Below are 19,521 nucleotides of genomic sequence, written 5' to 3' on the forward strand. Positions count from 1 at the left end.
TCTCCCCATTCTCAGTCTGGGCCCTCTCCCCATTGTCACACACTGGGCCCTCTCCCCATTCTCACACACTGGGCCCTCTCCCCATTCTCACACACTGGGCCCTCCCCCCATTCTCACACACTGGGCCCTCTCCCCATTCTCAGTCTGGGCCCTCTCCCCATTCTCACACACTGGGCCCTCTCCCCATTCTCACACACTGGGCCCTCTCCCCATTCTCACACATTGGGCCCTCTCCCCATTCTCACACACTGGGCCCTCTTCCCATTCTCAGTCTGGGCCCTCTCCCCATTCTCACACACTGGGCCCTCTCCCCATTCTCACACACTGGGCTCTCTCCCCATTCTCAGTCTGGGCCCTCTCCCCATTCTCACACACTGGGCCCACTCCCCATTCTCACACACTGGGCCCTCTCCCCATTCTCACACACTGGGCCCTCTCCCCATTCTCACACACTGGGCCCTCTCCCCATTCTCACACACTGGGCCCTCTCCCCATTCTCACACACTGGGCCCTCTCCCCATTCTCACACACTGGGCCCTCTCCCCATTCTCACACACTGGGCCCTCTCCCCATTCTCAGTCTGGGCCCTCTCCCCATTCTCACACACTGGGCCCTCTCCCCATTCTCACACACTGGGTCCTCTCCCCATTCTCACACACTGGGCCCTCTCCCCATTCTCACACACTGGGTCCTCTCCTCATTCTCAGTCTGGGCCCACTCCCCATTCTCAGTCTGGGCCCACTCCCCATTCTCACACACTGGGCCCTCTCCCCATTCTCAGTCTGGGCCCACTCCCCATTCTCACACACTGGGCCCTCTCCCCATTGTCACACACTGGGCCCTCTCCCCATTCTCACACACTGGGCCCTCCCCCCATTCTCACACACTGGGCCCTCTCCCCATTCTCACACACTGGGCCCTCTCCCCATTCTCACACACTGGGCCCTCTCCCCATTCTCACACACTGGGCCCTCTCCCCATTCTCAGTCTGGGCCCACTACCCATTCTCACACACTGGGCCCTCTCCCCATTCTCACACACTGGGCCCTCTCCCCATTCTCAGTCTGGGCCCTCTCCCCATTCTCACACACTGGGCCCTCTCCCCATTCTCACACACTGGGCCCTCTCCCCATTCTCACACACTGGGCCCACTCCCCATTCTCACACACTGGGCCCTCTCCCAATTCTCAGTCTGGGCCCTATCCCCATTCTCACACACTGGGCCCTCTCCCCATTATCAGTCTGGGCCCTCCCCATTCTCACACACTGGGCCCACTCCCCATTCTCACGCACTGGGCCCTCTCCCCATTCTCACACACTGGGCCCTCCCCCCATTCTCACACACTGGGCCCTCTCCCCATTCTCAGTCTGGGCCCTCTCCCCATTCTCACACACTGGGCCCTCTCCCCATTCTCACACACTGGGCCCTCTCCCCATTCTCACACACTGGGCCATCTCCCCATTCTCACACACTGGGCCCTCTCCCCATTCTCAGTCTGGGCCCTCTCCCCATTCTCACACACTGGGCCCTCTCCCCATTCTCACACACTGGTCCCTCTCCCCATTCTCACACACTGGGACCTCTCCCCATTCTCAGTCTGGGCCCTCTCCCCATTCTCACACACTGGGCCCTCTCCCCATTCTCACACACTGGGTCCTCTCCCCATTCTCACACACTGGGCCCTCTCCCCATTCTCACACACTGGGTCCTCTCCTCATTCTCAGTCTGGGCCCACTCCCCATTCTCAGTCTGGGCCCACTCCCCATTCTCACACACTGGGCCCTCTCCCCATTCTCACACACTGGGCCCTCTCCCCATTCTCACACACTGGGCCCTCTCCCCATTCTCAGTCTGGGCCCACTCCCCATTCTCACACACTGGGCCCTCTCCCCATTCTCACACACTGGGCCCTCTCCCCATTCTCAGTCTGGGCCCTCTCCCCATTCTCACACACTGGGCCCTCTCCCCATTCTCACACACTGGGCCCTCTCCCCATTCTCACACACTGGGCCCACTCCCCATTCTCACACACTGGGCCCTCTCCCAATTCTCAGTCTGGGCCCTCTCCCCATTCTCACACACTGGGCCCTCTCCCCATTCTCAGTCTGGGCCCTCCCCATTCTCACACACTGGGCCCACTCCCCATTCTCACACACTGGGCCCTCTCCCCATTCTCACACACTGGGCCCTCCCCCCATTCTCACACACTGGGCCCTCTCCCCATTCTCAGTCTGGGCCCTCTCCCCATTCTCACACACTGGGCCCTCTCCCCATTCTCACACACTGGGCCCTCTCCCCATTCTCACACACTGGGCCATCTCCCCATTCTCACACACTGGGCCCTCTCCCCATTCTCAGTCTGGGCCCTCTCCCCATTCTCACACACTGGGCCCTCTCCCCATTCTCACACACTGGTCCCTCTCCCAATTCTCACACACTGGGCCCTCTCCCCATTCTCAGTCTGGGCCCTCTCCCTATTCTCACACACTGGGCCCTCTCCCCATTCTCACACACTGGGTCCTCTCCCCATTCTCACACACTGGGCCCTCTCCCCATTCTCACACACTGGGTCCTCTCCTCATTCTCAGTCTGGGCCCACTCCCCATTCTCAGTCTGGGCCCACTCCCCATTCTCACACACTGGGCCCTCTCCCCATTCTCACACACTGGGCCCTCTCCCCATTCTCACACACTGGGCCCTCTACCCATTCTCAGTCTGGGCCCTCTCCCCATTCTCACACACTGGGACCTCTCCCCATTCACACACACTGGGCCCTCTCCCCATTCTCACACACTGGGCCCTCTCCCCATTCTCACACACTGGGCCCTCTCCCCATTCTCAGTCTGGGCCCTCTCCCCATTCTCACACACTGGGCCCTCTCCCCATTCTCACACACTGGGCCCTCTCCCCATTCTCAGTCTGGGCCCTCTCCCCATTCTCACACACTGGGCCCTCTCCCCATTCTCAGTCTGGGCCCTCTCCCCATTCTCACACACTGGGCCCTCTCCCCATTCTCACACACTGGTCCCTCTCCCCATTCTCACACACTGGGCCCTCTCCCCATTCTCAGTCTGGGCCCTCTCCCCATTCTCACACACTGTGCCCTCTCCCCATTCTCACACACTGGGTCCTCTCCCCATTCTCACACACTGGGCCCTCTCCCCATTCTCACACACTGGGACCTCTCCCCATTCTCAGTCTGGGCCCTCTCCCCATTCTCACACACTGGGCCCACTCCCCATTCTCACACACTGGGCCCTCCCCCCATTCTCACACACTGGGCCCTCTCCCCATTCTCAGTCTGGGCCCTCTCCCCATTCTCACACACTGGGCCCTCTCCCCATTCTCACACACTGGGCCCTCTCCCCATTCTCACACATTGGGCCCTCTCCCCATTCTCACACACTGGGCCCTCTCCCCATTCTCACACACTGGGCCCACTCCCCATTCTCAGTCTGGGCCCTCTCCCCATTCTCACACACTGGGCCCACTCCCCATTCTCACACACTGGGCCCTCTCCTCATTCTCACACACTGGGCCCTCTCCCCATTCTCACACACTGGGCCCTCTCCCCATTCTCACACACTGGGCCCTCTCCCCATTCTCACACACTGGGCCCTCTCCCCATTCTCACACACTGGGTCCTCTCCCCATTCTCACACACTGGGCCCTCTCCCCATTCTCAGTCTGGGCCCTCTCCCCATTCTCACACACTGGGCCCTCTCCCCATTCTCACACACTGGGTCCTCTCCCCATTCTCACACACTGGGCCCTCTCCCCATTCTCACACACTGGGTCCTCTCCTCATTCTCAGTCTGGGCCCACTCCCCATTCTCAGTCTGGGCCCACTCCCCATTCTCACACACTGGGCCCTCTCCCCATTCTCAGTCTGGGCCCACTCCCCATTCTCACACACTGGGCCCTCTCCCCATTGTCACACACTGGGCCCTCTCCCCATTCTCACACACTGGGCCCTCCCCCCATTCTCACACACTGGGCCCTCTCCCCATTCTCACACACTGGGCCCTCTCCCCATTCTCACACACTGGGCCCTCTCCCCATTCTCACACACTGGGCCCTCTCCCCATTCCCACACACTGGGCCCTCTCCACATTCTCACACACTGGGTTCTCTCCCCATTCTCACACACTGGGCCCTCTCCTCATTCTCACACACTGGATCCTCTCCCCATTCTCACACACTGTGCCCTCTCCCCATTCCCACACACTGGGCCCTCTCCCCATTCTCACACACTGGGCCCTCTCCCCATTCTCACACACTGGGCCCTCTCCCCATTCTCACACACTGGGCCCTCTCCCCATTCTCACACACTGGGCCCTCTCCCCATTCTCAGTCTGGGCCCTCTCCCCATTCTCACACACTGGGCCCTCTCCCCATTCTCATACACTGGGCCCTCTCCCCATTCTCACACACTGGGTCCTCTCCCCATTCTCACACACTGGGTCCTCTCCCCATTCTCAGTCTGGGCCCACTCCCCATTCTCAGTCTGGGCCCACACCCCATTCTCACACACTGGGCCCTCTCCCCATTCTCAGTCTGGGCCCACTCCCCATTCTCACACACTGGGCCCTCTCCCCATTCTCACACACTGGGCCCTCTCCCCATTCTCACACACTGGGCCCTCTCCCCATTCTCACACACTGGGCCCTCTCCCCATTCTCACACACTGGGCCCTCTCCCCATTCTCACACACTGGGCCCTCTCCCCATTCTCAGTCTGGGCCCTCTCCCCATTCTCACACACTGGGCCCTCTCCCCATTCTCATACACTGGGTCCTCTCCCCATTCTCACACACTGGGCCCTCTCCCCATTCTCACACACTGGGTCGTCTCCTCATTCTCAGTCTGGGCCCACTCCCCATTCTCCGTCTGGGCCCACTCCCCATTCTCACACACTGGGCCCTCTCCCCATTCTCAGTCTGGGCCCACTCCCCATTCTCACACACTGGGCCCTCTCCCCATTCTCACACACTGGGCCCTCTCCCCATTCTCACACACTGGGCCCTCCACCCATTCTCACACACTGGGCCCTCTCCCCATTCTCACACACTGGGTCGTCTCCTCATTCTCAGTCTGGGCCCACTCCCCATTCTCCGTCTGGGCCCACTCCCCATTCTCACACACTGGGCCCTCGCCCCATTCTCAGTCTGGGCCCTCTCCCCATTCTCACACACTGGGCCCTCTCCCCATTCTCACACACTGGGTCCTCTCCCCATTCTCACACACTGGGCCCTCTCCCCATTCTCACACACTGGGTCCTCTCCTCATTCTCAGTCTGGGCCCACTCCCCATTCTCAGTCTGGGCCCACTCCCCATTCTCACACACTGGGCCCTCTCCCCATTCTCACACACTGGGCCCTCTCCCCATTCTCAGTCTGGGCCCTCTCCCCATTCTCACACACTGGGCCCTCTCTCCATTTTAAGCCACTGGGCCCTCTCCCCATTCTCACACACTGGGCCCTCTCCCCATTCTCACACACTGGGCCCTCTCCCCATTCTCAGTCTGGGCCCTCTCCCCATTCTCACACACTGGGCCCACTCCCCATTCTCACACACTGGGCCCTCTCCCCATTCTCACACACTGGGCCCTCCCCCCATTCTTACACACTGGGCCCTCTCCCCATTCTCAGTCTGGGCCCTCTCCCCATTCTCACACACTGGGCCCTCTCCCCATTCTCAGTCTGGGCCCTCTCCCCATTCTCACACACTGGGCCCTCTCCTCATTCTCACACACTGGGCCCTCTCCCCATTCTCACACACTGGGCCCTCTCCCCATTCTCACACACTGGGCCCTCTCCCCATTCTCAGTCTGGGCCCTCCCCATTCTCACACACTGGGCTCACTCCCCATTCTCACACACTGGGCCCTCGCCCCATTCTCACACACTGGGCCCTCCCCCCATTCTCACACACTGGGCCCTCTCCCCATTCTCAGTCTGGGCCCACTCCCCATTCTCACACACTGGGCCCTCTCCCCATTCTCACACACTGGGCCCTCCCCCCATTCTCACACACTGGGCCCTCTCCCCATTCTCACACACAGGGCCCTCTTCCCATTCTCAGTCTGGGCCCTCTCCCCATTCTCACACACTGGGCCCTCTCCCCATTCTCACACACTGGGCCCTCTCCCCATTCTCAGTCTGGGCCCTCTCCCCATTCTCACACACTGGGCCCACTCCACATTCTCACACACTGGGCCCTCTCTCCATTCTCACACACTGGGCCCTCTCCCCATTCTCACACACTGGGCCCTCTCCCCATTCTCACACACTGGGCCCTCTCCCCATTCTCACACACTGGGCCCTCTCCCCATTCTCACACACTGGGCCCTCTCCCCATTCTCACACACTGGGCCCTCTCCCCATTCTCACTCACTGGGCCCTCTCCCCATTCTCAGTCTGGGCCCTCTCCCCATTCTCACACACTGGGCCCTCTCCCCATTCTCACACACTGGGTCCTCTCCCCATTCTCACACACTGGGCCCTCTCCCCATTCTCACACACTGGGTCCTCTCCTCATTCTCAGTCTGGGCCCACTCCCCATTCTCAGTCTGGGCCCACTCCCCATTCTCACACACTGGGCCCTCTCCCCATTCTCAGTCTGGGCCCACTCCCCATTCTCACACACTGGGCCCTCTCCCCATTGTCACACACTGGGCCCTCTCCCCATTCTCACACACTGGGCCCTCCCCCCATTCTCACACACTGGGCCCTCTCCCCATTCTCAGTCTGGGCCCTCTCCCCATTCTCACACACTGGGCCCTCTCCCCATTCTCACACACTGGGCCCTCTCCCCATTCTCACACACTGGGCCCTCTCCCCATTCTCACACACTGGGCCCTCTCCCCATTCCCACACACTGGGCCCTCTCCCCATTCTCACACACTGGGCCCTCTCCCCATTCTCACACACTGGGCCCTCTCCTCATTGTCACACACTGGGTCCTCTCCCCATTCTCACACACTGTGCCCTCTCCCCATTCTCACACACTGGGCCCTCTCTCCATTCTCACACACTGGGCCCTCCCCCCATTCTCACACACTGGGCCCTCTCCCCATTCTCACACACTGGGCCCTCTCCCCATTCTCACACACTGGGCCCTCTCCCCATTCTCAGTCTGGGCCCTCTCCCCATTCTCACACACTGGGCCCTCTCCCCATTCTCATACACTGGGCCCTCTCCCCATTCTCACACACTGGGTCCTCTCCCCATTCTCACACACTGGGCCCTCTCCCCATTCTCACACACTGGGTCCTCTCCCCATTCTCAGTCTGGGCCCACTCCCCATTCTCAGTCTGGGCCCACACCCCATTCTCACACATTGGGCCCTCTCCCCATTCTCAGTCTGGGCCCACTCCCCATTCTCACACACTGGGCCCTCTCCCCATTCTCACACACTGGGCCCTCTCCCCATTCTCACACACTGGGCCCTCTCCCCATTCTCACACACTGGGCCCTCTCCCCATTCTCACACACTGGGCCCTCTCCCCATTCTCAGTCTGGGCCCTCTCCCCATTCTCACACACTGGTCCCTCTCCCCATTCTCACACACTGGGTCCTCTCCCCATTCTCACACACTGGGCCCTCTCCCCATTCTCACACACTGGGTCCTCTCCTCATTCTCAGTCTGGGCCCACTCCCCATTCTCCGTCTGGGCCCACTCCCCATTCTCACACACTGGGCCCTCTCTCCATTCTCAGTCTGGGCCCACTCCCCATTCTCACACACTGGGCCCTCTCCCCATTCTCACACACTGGGCCCTCCGCCCATTCTCACACACTGGGCCCTCCACCCATTCTCACACACTGGGCCCTCTCCCCATTCTCACACACTGGGCCCTCTCCCCATTCTCACACACTGGGTCCTCTCCCCATTCTCACACACTGGGCCCTCTCCCCATTCTCACACACTGGGTCCTCTCCTCATTCTCAGTCTGGGCCCACTCCCCATTCTCAGTCTGGGCCCACTCCCCATTCTCACACACTGGGCCCTCTCCCCATTCTCAGTCTGGGCCCACTCCCCATTCTCACACACTGGGCCCTCTCCCCATTGTCACACACTGGGCCCTCTCCCCATTCTCACACACTGGGCCCTCTCCCCATTCTCACACACTGGGCCCTCTCCCCATTCTCAGTCTGGGCCCTCTCCCCATTCTCACACACTGGGCCCTCTCCCCATTCTCAGCCACTGGGCCCTCTCCCCATTCTCAGCCACTGGGCCCTCTCCCCATTCTCGCACACTGGGCCCTCTCCCCATTCTCACACACTGGGCCCTCTCCCCATTCTCAGTCTGGGCCCTCTCCCCATTCTCACACACTGGGCCCTCTCCCCATTCTCACACATTGGGCCCTCTCCCCATTCTCAGTCTGGGCCCTCCCCATTCTCACACACTGGGCCCACTCCCCATTCTCACACACTGGGCCCTCTCCCCATTCTCACACACTGGGCCCTCTCCCCATTCTCACACACTGGGCCCTCTTCCCATTCTCAGTCTGGGCCCTCTCCCCATTCTCACACACTGGGCCCTCTCCCCATTCTCACACACTGGGCCCTCTCCCCATTCTCAGTCTGGGCCCTCTCCCCATTCTCACACACTGGGCCCACTCCCCATTCTCACACACTGGGCCCTCTCCCCATTCTCACACACTGGGCCCTCTCCCCATTCTCACACACTGGGCCCTCTCCCCATTCTCACACACTGGGTCGTCTCCTCATTCTCAGTCTGGGCCCACTCCCCATTCTCCGTCTGGGCCCACTCCCCATTCTCACACACTGGGCCCTCTCCCCATTCTCAGTCTGGGCCCACTCCCCATTCTCACACACTGGGCCCTCTCCCCATTCTCACACACTGGGCCCTCTCCCCATTCTCACACACTGGGCCCTCCACCCATTCTCACACACTGGGCCCTCTCCCCATTCTCACACACTGGGTCGTCTCCTCATTCTCAGTCTGGGCCCACTCCCCATTCTCCGTCTGGGCCCACTCCCCATTCTCACACACTGGGCCCTCGCCCCATTCTCAGTCTGGGCCCTCTCCCCATTCTCACACACTGGGCCCTCTCCCCATTCTCACACACTGGGTCCTCTCCCCATTCTCACACACTGGGCCCTCTCCCCATTCTCACACACTGGGTCCTCTCCTCATTCTCAGTCTGGGCCCACTCCCCATTCTCAGTCTGGGCCCACTCCCCATTCTCACACACTGGGCCCTCTCCCCATTCTCACACACTGGGCCCTCTCCCCATTCTCAGTCTGGGCCCTCTCCCCATTCTCACACACTGGGCCCTCTCTCCATTTTAAGCCACTGGGCCCTCTCCCCATTCTCACACACTGGGCCCTCTCCCCATTCTCACACACTGGGCCCTCTCCCCATTCTCAGTCTGGGCCCTCTCCCCATTCTCACACACTGGGCCCACTCCCCATTCTCACACACTGGGCCCTCTCCCCATTCTCACACACTGGGCCCTCCCCCCATTCTTACACACTGGGCCCTCTCCCCATTCTCAGTCTGGGCCCTCTCCCCATTCTCACACACTGGGCCCTCTCCCCATTCTCAGTCTGGGCCCTCTCCCCATTCTCACACACTGGGCCCTCTCCCCATTCTCACACACTGGGCCCTCTCCCCATTCTCACACACTGGGCCGTCTCCCCATTCTCACACACTGGGCCCTCTCCCCATTCTCAGTCTGGGCCCTCCCCATTCTCACACACTGGGCTCACTCCCCATTCTCACACACTGGGCCCTCTCCCCATTCTCACACACTGGGCCCTCCCCCCATTCTCACACACTGGGCCCTCTCCCCATTCTCAGTCTGGGCCCTCTCCCCATTCTCACACACTGGGCCCTCTCCCCATTCTCACACACTGGGCCCTCCCCCCATTCTCACACACTGGGCCCTCTCCCCATTCTCACACACAGGGCCCTCTTCCCATTCTCAGTCTGGGCCCTCTCCCCATTCTCACACACTGGGCCCTCTCCCCATTCTCACACACTGGGCCCTCTCCCCATTCTCAGTCTGGGCCCTCTCCCCATTCTCACACACTGGGCCCACTCCACATTCTCACACACTGGGCCCTCTCTCCATTCTCACACACTGGGCCCTCTCCCCATTCTCACACACTGGGCCCTCTCCCCATTCTCACACACTGGGCCCTCTCCCCATTCTCACACACTGGGCCCTCTCCCCATTCTCACACACTGGGCCCTCTCCCCATTCTCACACACTGGGCCCTCTCCCCATTCTCACTCACTGGGCCCTCTCCCCATTCTCAGTCTGGGCCCTCTCCCCATTCTCACACACTGGGCCCTCTCCCCATTCTCACACACTGGGTCCTCTCCCCATTCTCACACACTGGGCCCTCTCCCCATTCTCACACACTGGGTCCTCTCCTCATTCTCAGTCTGGGCCCACTCCCCATTCTCAGTCTGGGCCCACTCCCCATTCTCACACACTGGGCCCTCTCCCCATTCTCAGTCTGGGCCCACTCCCCATTCTCACACACTGGGCCCTCTCCCCATTGTCACACACTGGGCCCTCTCCCCATTCTCACACACTGGGCCCTCCCCCCATTCTCACACACTGGGCCCTCTCCCCATTCTCAGTCTGGGCCCTCTCCCCATTCTCACACACTGGGCCCTCTCCCCATTCTCACACACTGGGCCCTCTCCCCATTCTCACACACTGGGCCCTCTCCCCATTCTCACACACTGGGCCCTCTCCCCATTCCCACACACTGGGCCCTCTCCCCATTCTCACACACTGGGCCCTCTCCCCATTCTCACACACTGGGCCCTCTCCTCATTGTCACACACTGGGTCCTCTCCCCATTCTCACACACTGTGCCCTCTCCCCATTCTCACACACTGGGCCCTCTCTCCATTCTCACACACTGGGCCCTCCCCCCATTCTCACACACTGGGCCCTCTCCCCATTCTCACACACTGGGCCCTCTCCCCATTCTCACACACTGGGCCCTCTCCCCATTCTCAGTCTGGGCCCTCTCCCCATTCTCACACACTGGGCCCTCTCCCCATTCTCATACACTGGGCCCTCTCCCCATTCTCACACACTGGGTCCTCTCCCCATTCTCACACACTGGGCCCTCTCCCCATTCTCACACACTGGGTCCTCTCCCCATTCTCAGTCTGGGCCCACTCCCCATTCTCAGTCTGGGCCCACACCCCATTCTCACACATTGGGCCCTCTCCCCATTCTCAGTCTGGGCCCACTCCCCATTCTCACACACTGGGCCCTCTCCCCATTCTCACACACTGGGCCCTCTCCCCATTCTCACACACTGGGCCCTCTCCCCATTCTCACACACTGGGCCCTCTCCCCATTCTCACACACTGGGCCCTCTCCCCATTCTCAGTCTGGGCCCTCTCCCCATTCTCACACACTGGTCCCTCTCCCCATTCTCACACACTGGGTCCTCTCCCCATTCTCACACACTGGGCCCTCTCCCCATTCTCACACACTGGGTCCTCTCCTCATTCTCAGTCTGGGCCCACTCCCCATTCTCCGTCTGGGCCCACTCCCCATTCTCACACACTGGGCCCTCTCTCCATTCTCAGTCTGGGCCCACTCCCCATTCTCACACACTGGGCCCTCTCCCCATTCTCACACACTGGGCCCTCCGCCCATTCTCACACACTGGGCCCTCCACCCATTCTCACACACTGGGCCCTCTCCCGATTCTCACACACTGGGCCCTCTCCCCATTCTCACACACTGGGTCCTCTCCCCATTCTCACACACTGGGCCCTCTCCCCATTCTCACACACTGGGTCCTCTCCTCATTCTCAGTCTGGGCCCACTCCCCATTCTCAGTCTGGGCCCACTCCCCATTCTCACACACTGGGCCCTCTCCCCATTCTCAGTCTGGGCCCACTCCCCATTCTCACACACTGGGCCCTCTCCCCATTGTCACACACTGGGCCCTCTCCCCATTCTCACACACTGGGCCCTCTCCCCATTCTCACACACTGGGCCCTCTCCCCATTCTCAGTCTGGGCCCTCTCCCCATTCTCACACACTGGGCCCTCTCCCCATTCTCAGCCACTGGGCCCTCTCCCCATTCTCAGCCACTGGGCCCTCTCCCCATTCTCGCACACTGGGCCCTCTCCCCATTCTCACACACTGGGCCCTCTCCCCATTCTCAGTCTGGGCCCTCTCCCCATTCTCACACACTGGGCCCTCTCCCCATTCTCACACACTGGGCCCTCTCCCCATTCTCAGTCTGGGCCCTCCCCATTCTCACACACTGGGCCCACTCCCCATTCTCACACACTGGGCCCTCTCCCCATTCTCACACACTGGGCCCTCTCCCCATTCTCACACACTGGGCCCTCTTCCCATTCTCAGTCTGGGCCCTCTCCCCATTCTCACACACTGGGCCCTCTCCCCATTCTCACACACTGGGCCCTCTCCCCATTCTCAGTCTGGGCCCTCTCCCCATTCTCACACACTGGGCCCACTCCCCATTCTCACACACTGGGCCCTCTCCCCATTCTCACACACTGGGCCCTCTCCCCATTCTCACACACTGGGCCATCTCCCCATTCTCACACACTGGGCCCTCTCCCCATTCTCACACACTGGGCCCTCTTCCCATTCTCAGTCTGGGCCCTCTCCCCATTCTCACACACTGGGCCCTCTCCCCATTCTCACACACTGGGCCCTCTCCCCATTCTCAGTCTGGGCCCTCTCCCCATTCTCACACACTGGGCCCACTCCCCATTCTCACACACTGGGCCCTCTCCCCATTCTCACACACTGGGCCCTCTCCCCATTCTCACACACTGGGCCCTCTCCCCATTCTCACACACTGGGCCCTCTCCCCATTCTCACACACTGGGCCCTCCCCCCATTCTCACACACTGGGCCCTCTCCCCATTCTCACACACTGGACCCTCTCCCCATTCTCACACACTGGGCCCTCTCCCCATTCTCAGTCTGGGCCCTCTCCCCATTCTCACACACTGGGCCCTCTCCCCATTCTCATACACTGGGTCCTCTCCCCATTCTCACACACTGGGTCCTCTCCCCATTCTCACACACTGGGCCCTCTCCCCATTCTCACACACTGGGTCCTCTCCCCATTCTCAGTCTGGGCCCACTCCCCATTCTCAGTCTGGGCCCACACCCCATTCTCACACACTGGGCCCTCTCCCCATTCTCAGTCTGGGCCCACTCCCCATTCTCACACACTGGGCCCTCTCCCCATTCTCACACACTGGGCCCTCTCCCCATTCTCATACACTGGGTCCTCTCCCCATTCTCACACACTGGGTCCTCTCCCCATTCTCACACACTGGGCCCTCTCCCCATTCTCACACACTGGGTCCTCTCCCCATTCTCAGTCTGGGCCCACTCCCCATTCTCAGTCTGGGCCCACACCCCATTCGCACACACTGGGCCCTCTCCCCATTCTCAGTCTGGGCCCACTCCCCATTCTCACACACTGGGCCCTCTCCCCATTCTCACACACTGGGCCCTCTCCCCATTCTCACACACTGGGCCCTCTCCCCATTCTCACACACTGGGCCCTCTCCCCATTCTCACACACTGGGCCCTCTCCCCATTCTCAGTCTGGGCCCTCTCCCCATTCTCACACACTGGGCCCTCTCCCCATTCTCATACACTGGGCCCTCTCCCCATTCTCACACACTGGGTCCTCTCCCCATTCTCACACACTGGGCCCTCTCCCCATTCTCACACACTGGGTCCTCTCCCCATTCTCAGTCTGGGCCCACTCCCCATTCTCAGTCTGGGCCCACACCCCATTCTCACACATTGGGCCCTCTCCCCATTCTCAGTCTGGGCCCACTCCCCATTCTCACACACTGGGCCCTCTCCTCATTCTCACACACTGGGCCCTCTCCCCATTCTCACACACTGGGCCCTCTCCCCATTCTCACACACTGGGCCCTCTCCCCATTCTCACACACTGGGCCCTCTCCCCATTCTCAGTCTGGGCCCTCTCCCCATTCTCACACACTGGTCCCTCTCCCCATTCTCACACACTGGGTCCTCTCCCCATTCTCACACACTGGGCCCTCTCCCCATTCTCACACACTGGGTCCTCTCCTCATTCTCAGTCTGGGCCCACTCCCCATTCTCCGTCTGGGCCCACTCCCCATTCTCACACACTGGGCCCTCTCTCCATTCTCAGTCTGGGCCCACTCCCCATTCTCACACACTGGGCCCTCTCCCCATTCTCACACACTGGGCCCTCCGCCCATTCTCACACACTGGGCCCTCCACCCATTCTCACACACTGGGCCCTCTCCCCATTCTCACACACTGGGCCCTCTCCCCATTCTCACACACTGGGTCCTCTCCCCATTCTCACACACTGGGCCCTCTCCCCATTCTCACACACTGGGTCCTCTCCTCATTCTCAGTCTGGGCCCACTCCCCATTCTCAGTCTGGGCCCACTCCCCATTCTCACACACTGGGCCCTCTCCCCATTCTCAGTCTGGGCCCACTCCCCATTCTCACACACTGGGCCCTCTCCCCATTGTCACACACTGGGCCCTCTCCCCATTCTCACACACTGGGCCCTCTCCCCATTCTCACACACTGGGCCCTCTCCCCATTCTCAGTCTGGGCCCTCTCCCCATTCTCACACACTGGGCCCTCTCCCCATTCTCAGCCACTGGGCCCTCTCCCCATTCTCAGCCACTGGGCCCTCTCCCCATTCTCGCACACTGGGCCCTCTCCCCATTCTCACACACTGGGCCCTCTCCCCATTCTCAGTCTGGGCCCTCTCCCCATTCTCACACACTGGGCCCTCTCCCCATTCTCACACACTGGGCCCTCTCCCCATTCTCAGTCTGGGCCCTCCCCATTCTCACACACTGGGCCCACTCCCCATTCTCACACACTGGGCCCTCTCCCCATTCTCACACACTGGGCCCTCTCCCCATTCTCACACACTGGGCCCTCTTCCCATTCTCAGTCTGGGCCCTCTCCCCATTCTCACACACTGGGCCCTCTCCCCATTCTCACACACTGGGCCCTCTCCCCATTCTCAGTCTGGGCCCTCTCCCCATTCTCACACACTGGGCCCACTCCCCATTCTCACACACTGGGCCCTCTCCCCATTCTCACACACTGGGCCCTCTCCCCATTCTCACACACTGGGCCATCTCCCCATTCTCACACACTGGGCCCTCTCCCCATTCTCACACACTGGGCCCTCTTCCCATTCTCAGTCTGGGCCCTCTCCCCATTCTCACACACTGGGCCCTCTCCCCATTCTCACACACTGGGCCCTCTCCCCATTCTCAGTCTGGGCCCTCTCCCCATTCTCACACACTGGGCCCACTCCCCATTCTCACACACTGGGCCCTCTCCCCATTCTCACACACTGGGCCCTCTCCCCATTCTCACACACTGGGCCCTCTCCCCATTCTCACACACTGGGCCCTCTCCCCATTCTCACACACTGGGCCCTCCCCCCATTCTCACACACTGGGCCCTCTCCCCATTCTCACACACTGGACCCTCTCCCCATTCTCACACACTGGGCCCTCTCCCCATTCTCAGTCTGGGCCCTCTCCCCATTCTCACACACTGGGCCCTCTCCCCATTCTCATACACTGGGTCCTCTCCCCATTCTCACACACTGGGTCCTCTCCCCATTCTCACACACTGGGCCCTCTCCCCATTCTCACACACTGGGTCCTCTCCCCATTCTCAGTCTGGGCCCACTCCCCATTCTCAGTCTGGGCCCACACCCCATTCTCACACACTGGGCCCTCTCCCCATTCTCAGTCTGGGCCCACTCGCCATTCTCACACACTGGGCCCTCTCCCCATTCTCACACACTGGGCCCTCTCCCCATTCTCACACACTGGGCCCTCTCCCCATTCTCACACACTGGGCCCTCTCCCCATTCTCACACACTGGGCCCTCTCCCCATTCTCACACACTGGGCCCTCTCCTCATTCTCAGTCTGGGCCCTCTCCCCATTCTCACACACTGGGCCCTCCCCCATTCTCACACACTGGGTCCTCTCCCCATTCTCACACACTGGGTCCTCTCCCCATTCTCACACACTGGGCCCTCTCCCCATTCTCACACACTGGGTCCTCTCCTCATTCTCAGTCTGGGCCCACTCCCCATTCTCCGTCTGGGCCCACTCCCCATTCTCACACACTGGGCCCTCCACCCATTCTCAGTCTGGGCCCACTCCCCATTCTCACACACTGGGCCCTCTCCCCATTCTCACACACTGGGCCCTCTCCCCATTCTCACACACTGGGCACTCCACCCATTCTCACACACTGGGCCCTCTCCCCATTCTCACACACTGGGCCCTCTCCCCATTCTCACACACTGGGTCCTCTCCCCATTCTCACACACTGGGCACTCTCCCCATTCTCACACACTGGGTCCTCTCCTCATTCTCAGTCTGGGCCCACTCCCCATTCTCAGTCTGGGCCCACTCCCCATTCTCGCACACTGGGCCCTCTCCCCATTCTCAGTCTGGGCCCTCTCCCCATTCTCACACACTGGGCCCTCTCCCCATTCTCACACACTGGGTCCTCTCCCCATTCTCACACACTGTGCCCTCTCCCCATTCTCACACACTGGGCCCTCTCCCCATTCTCACACACTGGGCCCTCCCCCCATTCTCACACACTGGGCCCTCTCCCCATTCTCACACACTGGGCCCTCTCCCCATTCTCACACACTGGGCCCTCTCCCCATTCTCAGTCTGGGCCCTCTCCCCATTCTCACACACTGGGCCCTCTCCCCATTCTCATACACTGCGCCCTCTCCCCATTCTCACACACTGGGTCCTCTCCCCATTCTCACACACTGGGCCCTCTCCCCATTCTCACACACTGGGCCCTCTCCCCATTCTCACACACTGGTCCCTGTCCCAATTCTCACACACTGGGCCCTCTCCCCATTCTCAGTCTGGGCCCTCTCCCCATTCTCACACACTGGGCCCTCTCCCCATTCTCAGTCTGGGCCCTCTCCCCATTCTCACACACAGGGCCCTCCGCCCATTCTCACACACTGGGCCCTCCACCCATTCTCACACACTGGGCCCTCTCCCCATTCTCACACACTGGGCCCTCTCCCCATTCTCACACATTGGGTCCTCTCCCCATTCTCACACACTGGGCCCTCTCCCCATTCTCACACACTGGGTCCTCTCCTCATTCTCAGTCTGGGCCCACTCCCCATTCTCAGTCTGGGCCCACTCCCCATTCTCACACACTGGGCCCTCTCCCCATTCTCAGTCTGGGCCCACTCCCCATTCTCACACACTGGGCCCTCTCCCCATTGTCACACACTGGGCCCTCTCCCCATTCTCACACACTGGGCCCTCTCCCCATTCTCACACACTGGGCCCTCTCCCCATTCTCAGTCTGGGCCCTCTCCCCATTCTCACACACTGGGCCCTCTCCCCATTCTCAGCCACTGGGCCCTCTTCCCATTCTCAGCCACTGGGCCCTCTCCCCATTCTCGCACACTGGGCCCTCTCCCCATTCTCACACACTGGGCCCTCTCCCCATTCTCAGTCTGGGCCCTCTCCCCATTCTCACACACTGGGCCCTCTCCCCATTCTCACACACTGGGCCCTCTCCCCATTCTCAGTCTGGGCCCTCCCCATTCTCACACACTGGGCCCACTCCCCATTCTCACACACTGGGCCCTCTCCCCATTCTCACACACTGGGCCCTCTCCCCATTCTCACACACTGGGCCCTCTTCCCATTCTCATTCTGGGCCCTCTCCCCATTCTCACACACTGGGCCCTCTCCCCATTCTCACACACTGGGCCCTCTCCCCATTCTCACACACTGGGCCCTCTCCCCATTCTCAGTCTGGGCCCTCTCCCCATTCTCACACACTGGGCCCTCTCCCCATTCTCATACACTGGGTCCTCTCCCCATTCTCACACACTGGGCCCTCTCCCCATTCTCACACACTGGGTCGTCTCCTCATTCTCAGTCTGGGCCCACTCCCCATTCTCCGTCTGGGCCCACTCCCCATTCTCACACACTGGGCCCTCTCCCCATTCTCAGTCTGGGCCCACTCCCCATTCTCACACACTGGGCCCTCTCCCCATTCTCACACACTGGGCCCTCTCCCCATTCTCACACACTGGGCCCTCCACCCATTCTCACACACTGGGCCCTCTCCCCATTCTCACACACTGGGTCGTCTCCTCATTCTCAGTCTGGGCCCACTCCCCATTCTCCGTCTGGGCCCACTCCCCATTCTCACACACTGGGCCCTCTCCCCATTCTCAGTCTGGGCCCTCTCCCCATTCTCACACACTGGGCCCTCTCCCCATTCTCACACACTGGGTCCTCTCCCCATTCTCACACACTGGGCCCTCTCCCCATTCTCACACACTGGGTCCTCTCCTCATTCTCAGTCTGGGCCCACTCCCCATTCTCAGTCTGGGCCCACTCCCCATTCTCACACACTGGGCCCTCTCCCCATTCTCACACACTGGGCCCTCTCCCCATTCTCAGTCTGGGCCCTCTCCCCATTCTCACACACTGGGCCCTCTCTCCATTTTAAGCCACTGGGCCCTCTCCCCATTCTCACACACTGGGCCCTCTCCCCATTCTCACACACTGGGCCCTCTCCCCATTCTCAGTCTGGGCCCTCTCCCCATTCTCACACACTGGGCCCACTCCCCATTCTCACACACTGGGCCCTCTCCCCATTCTCACACACTGGGCCCTCCCCCCATTCTTACACACTGGGCCCTCTCCCCATTCTCAGTCTGGGCCCTCTCCCCATTCTCACACACTGGGCCCTCTCCCCATTCTCAGTCTGGGCCCTCTCCCCATTCTCACACACTGGGCCCTCTCCCCATTCTCACACACTGGGCCCTCTCCCCATTCTCACACACTGGGCCCTCTCCCCATTCTCACACACTGGGCCCTCTCCCCATTCTCAGTCTGGGCCCTCCCCATTCTCACACACTGGGCTCACTCCCCATTCTCACACACTGGGCCCTCTCCCCATTCTCACACACTGGGCCCTCCCCCCATTCTCACACACTGGGCCCTCTCCCCATTCTCAGTCTGGGCCCTCTCCCCATTCTCACACACTGGGCCCTCTCCCCATTCTCACACACTGGGCCCTCCCCCCATTCTCACACACTGGGCCCTCTCCCCATTCTCACACACAGGGCCCTCTTCCCATTCTCAGTCTGGGCCCTCTCCCCATTCTCACACACTGGGCCCTCTCCCCATTCTCACACACTGGGCCCTCTCCCCATTCTCAGTCTGGGCCCTCTCCCCATTCTCACACACTGGGCCCACTCCACATTCTCACACACTGGGCCCTCTCTCCATTCTCACACACTGGGCCCTCTCCCCATTCTCACACACTGGGCCCTCTCCCCATTCTCACACACTGGGCCCTCTCCCCATTCTCACACACTGGGCCCTCTCCCCATTCTCACACACTGGGCCCTCTCCCCATTCTCACACACTGGGCCCTCTCCCCATTCTCA

Source organism: Pristiophorus japonicus, unplaced genomic scaffold (assembly GCF_044704955.1).
Source record: "Pristiophorus japonicus isolate sPriJap1 unplaced genomic scaffold, sPriJap1.hap1 HAP1_SCAFFOLD_239, whole genome shotgun sequence".
NCBI classification, from domain to species: Eukaryota; Metazoa; Chordata; class Chondrichthyes; family Pristiophoridae; genus Pristiophorus; species Pristiophorus japonicus.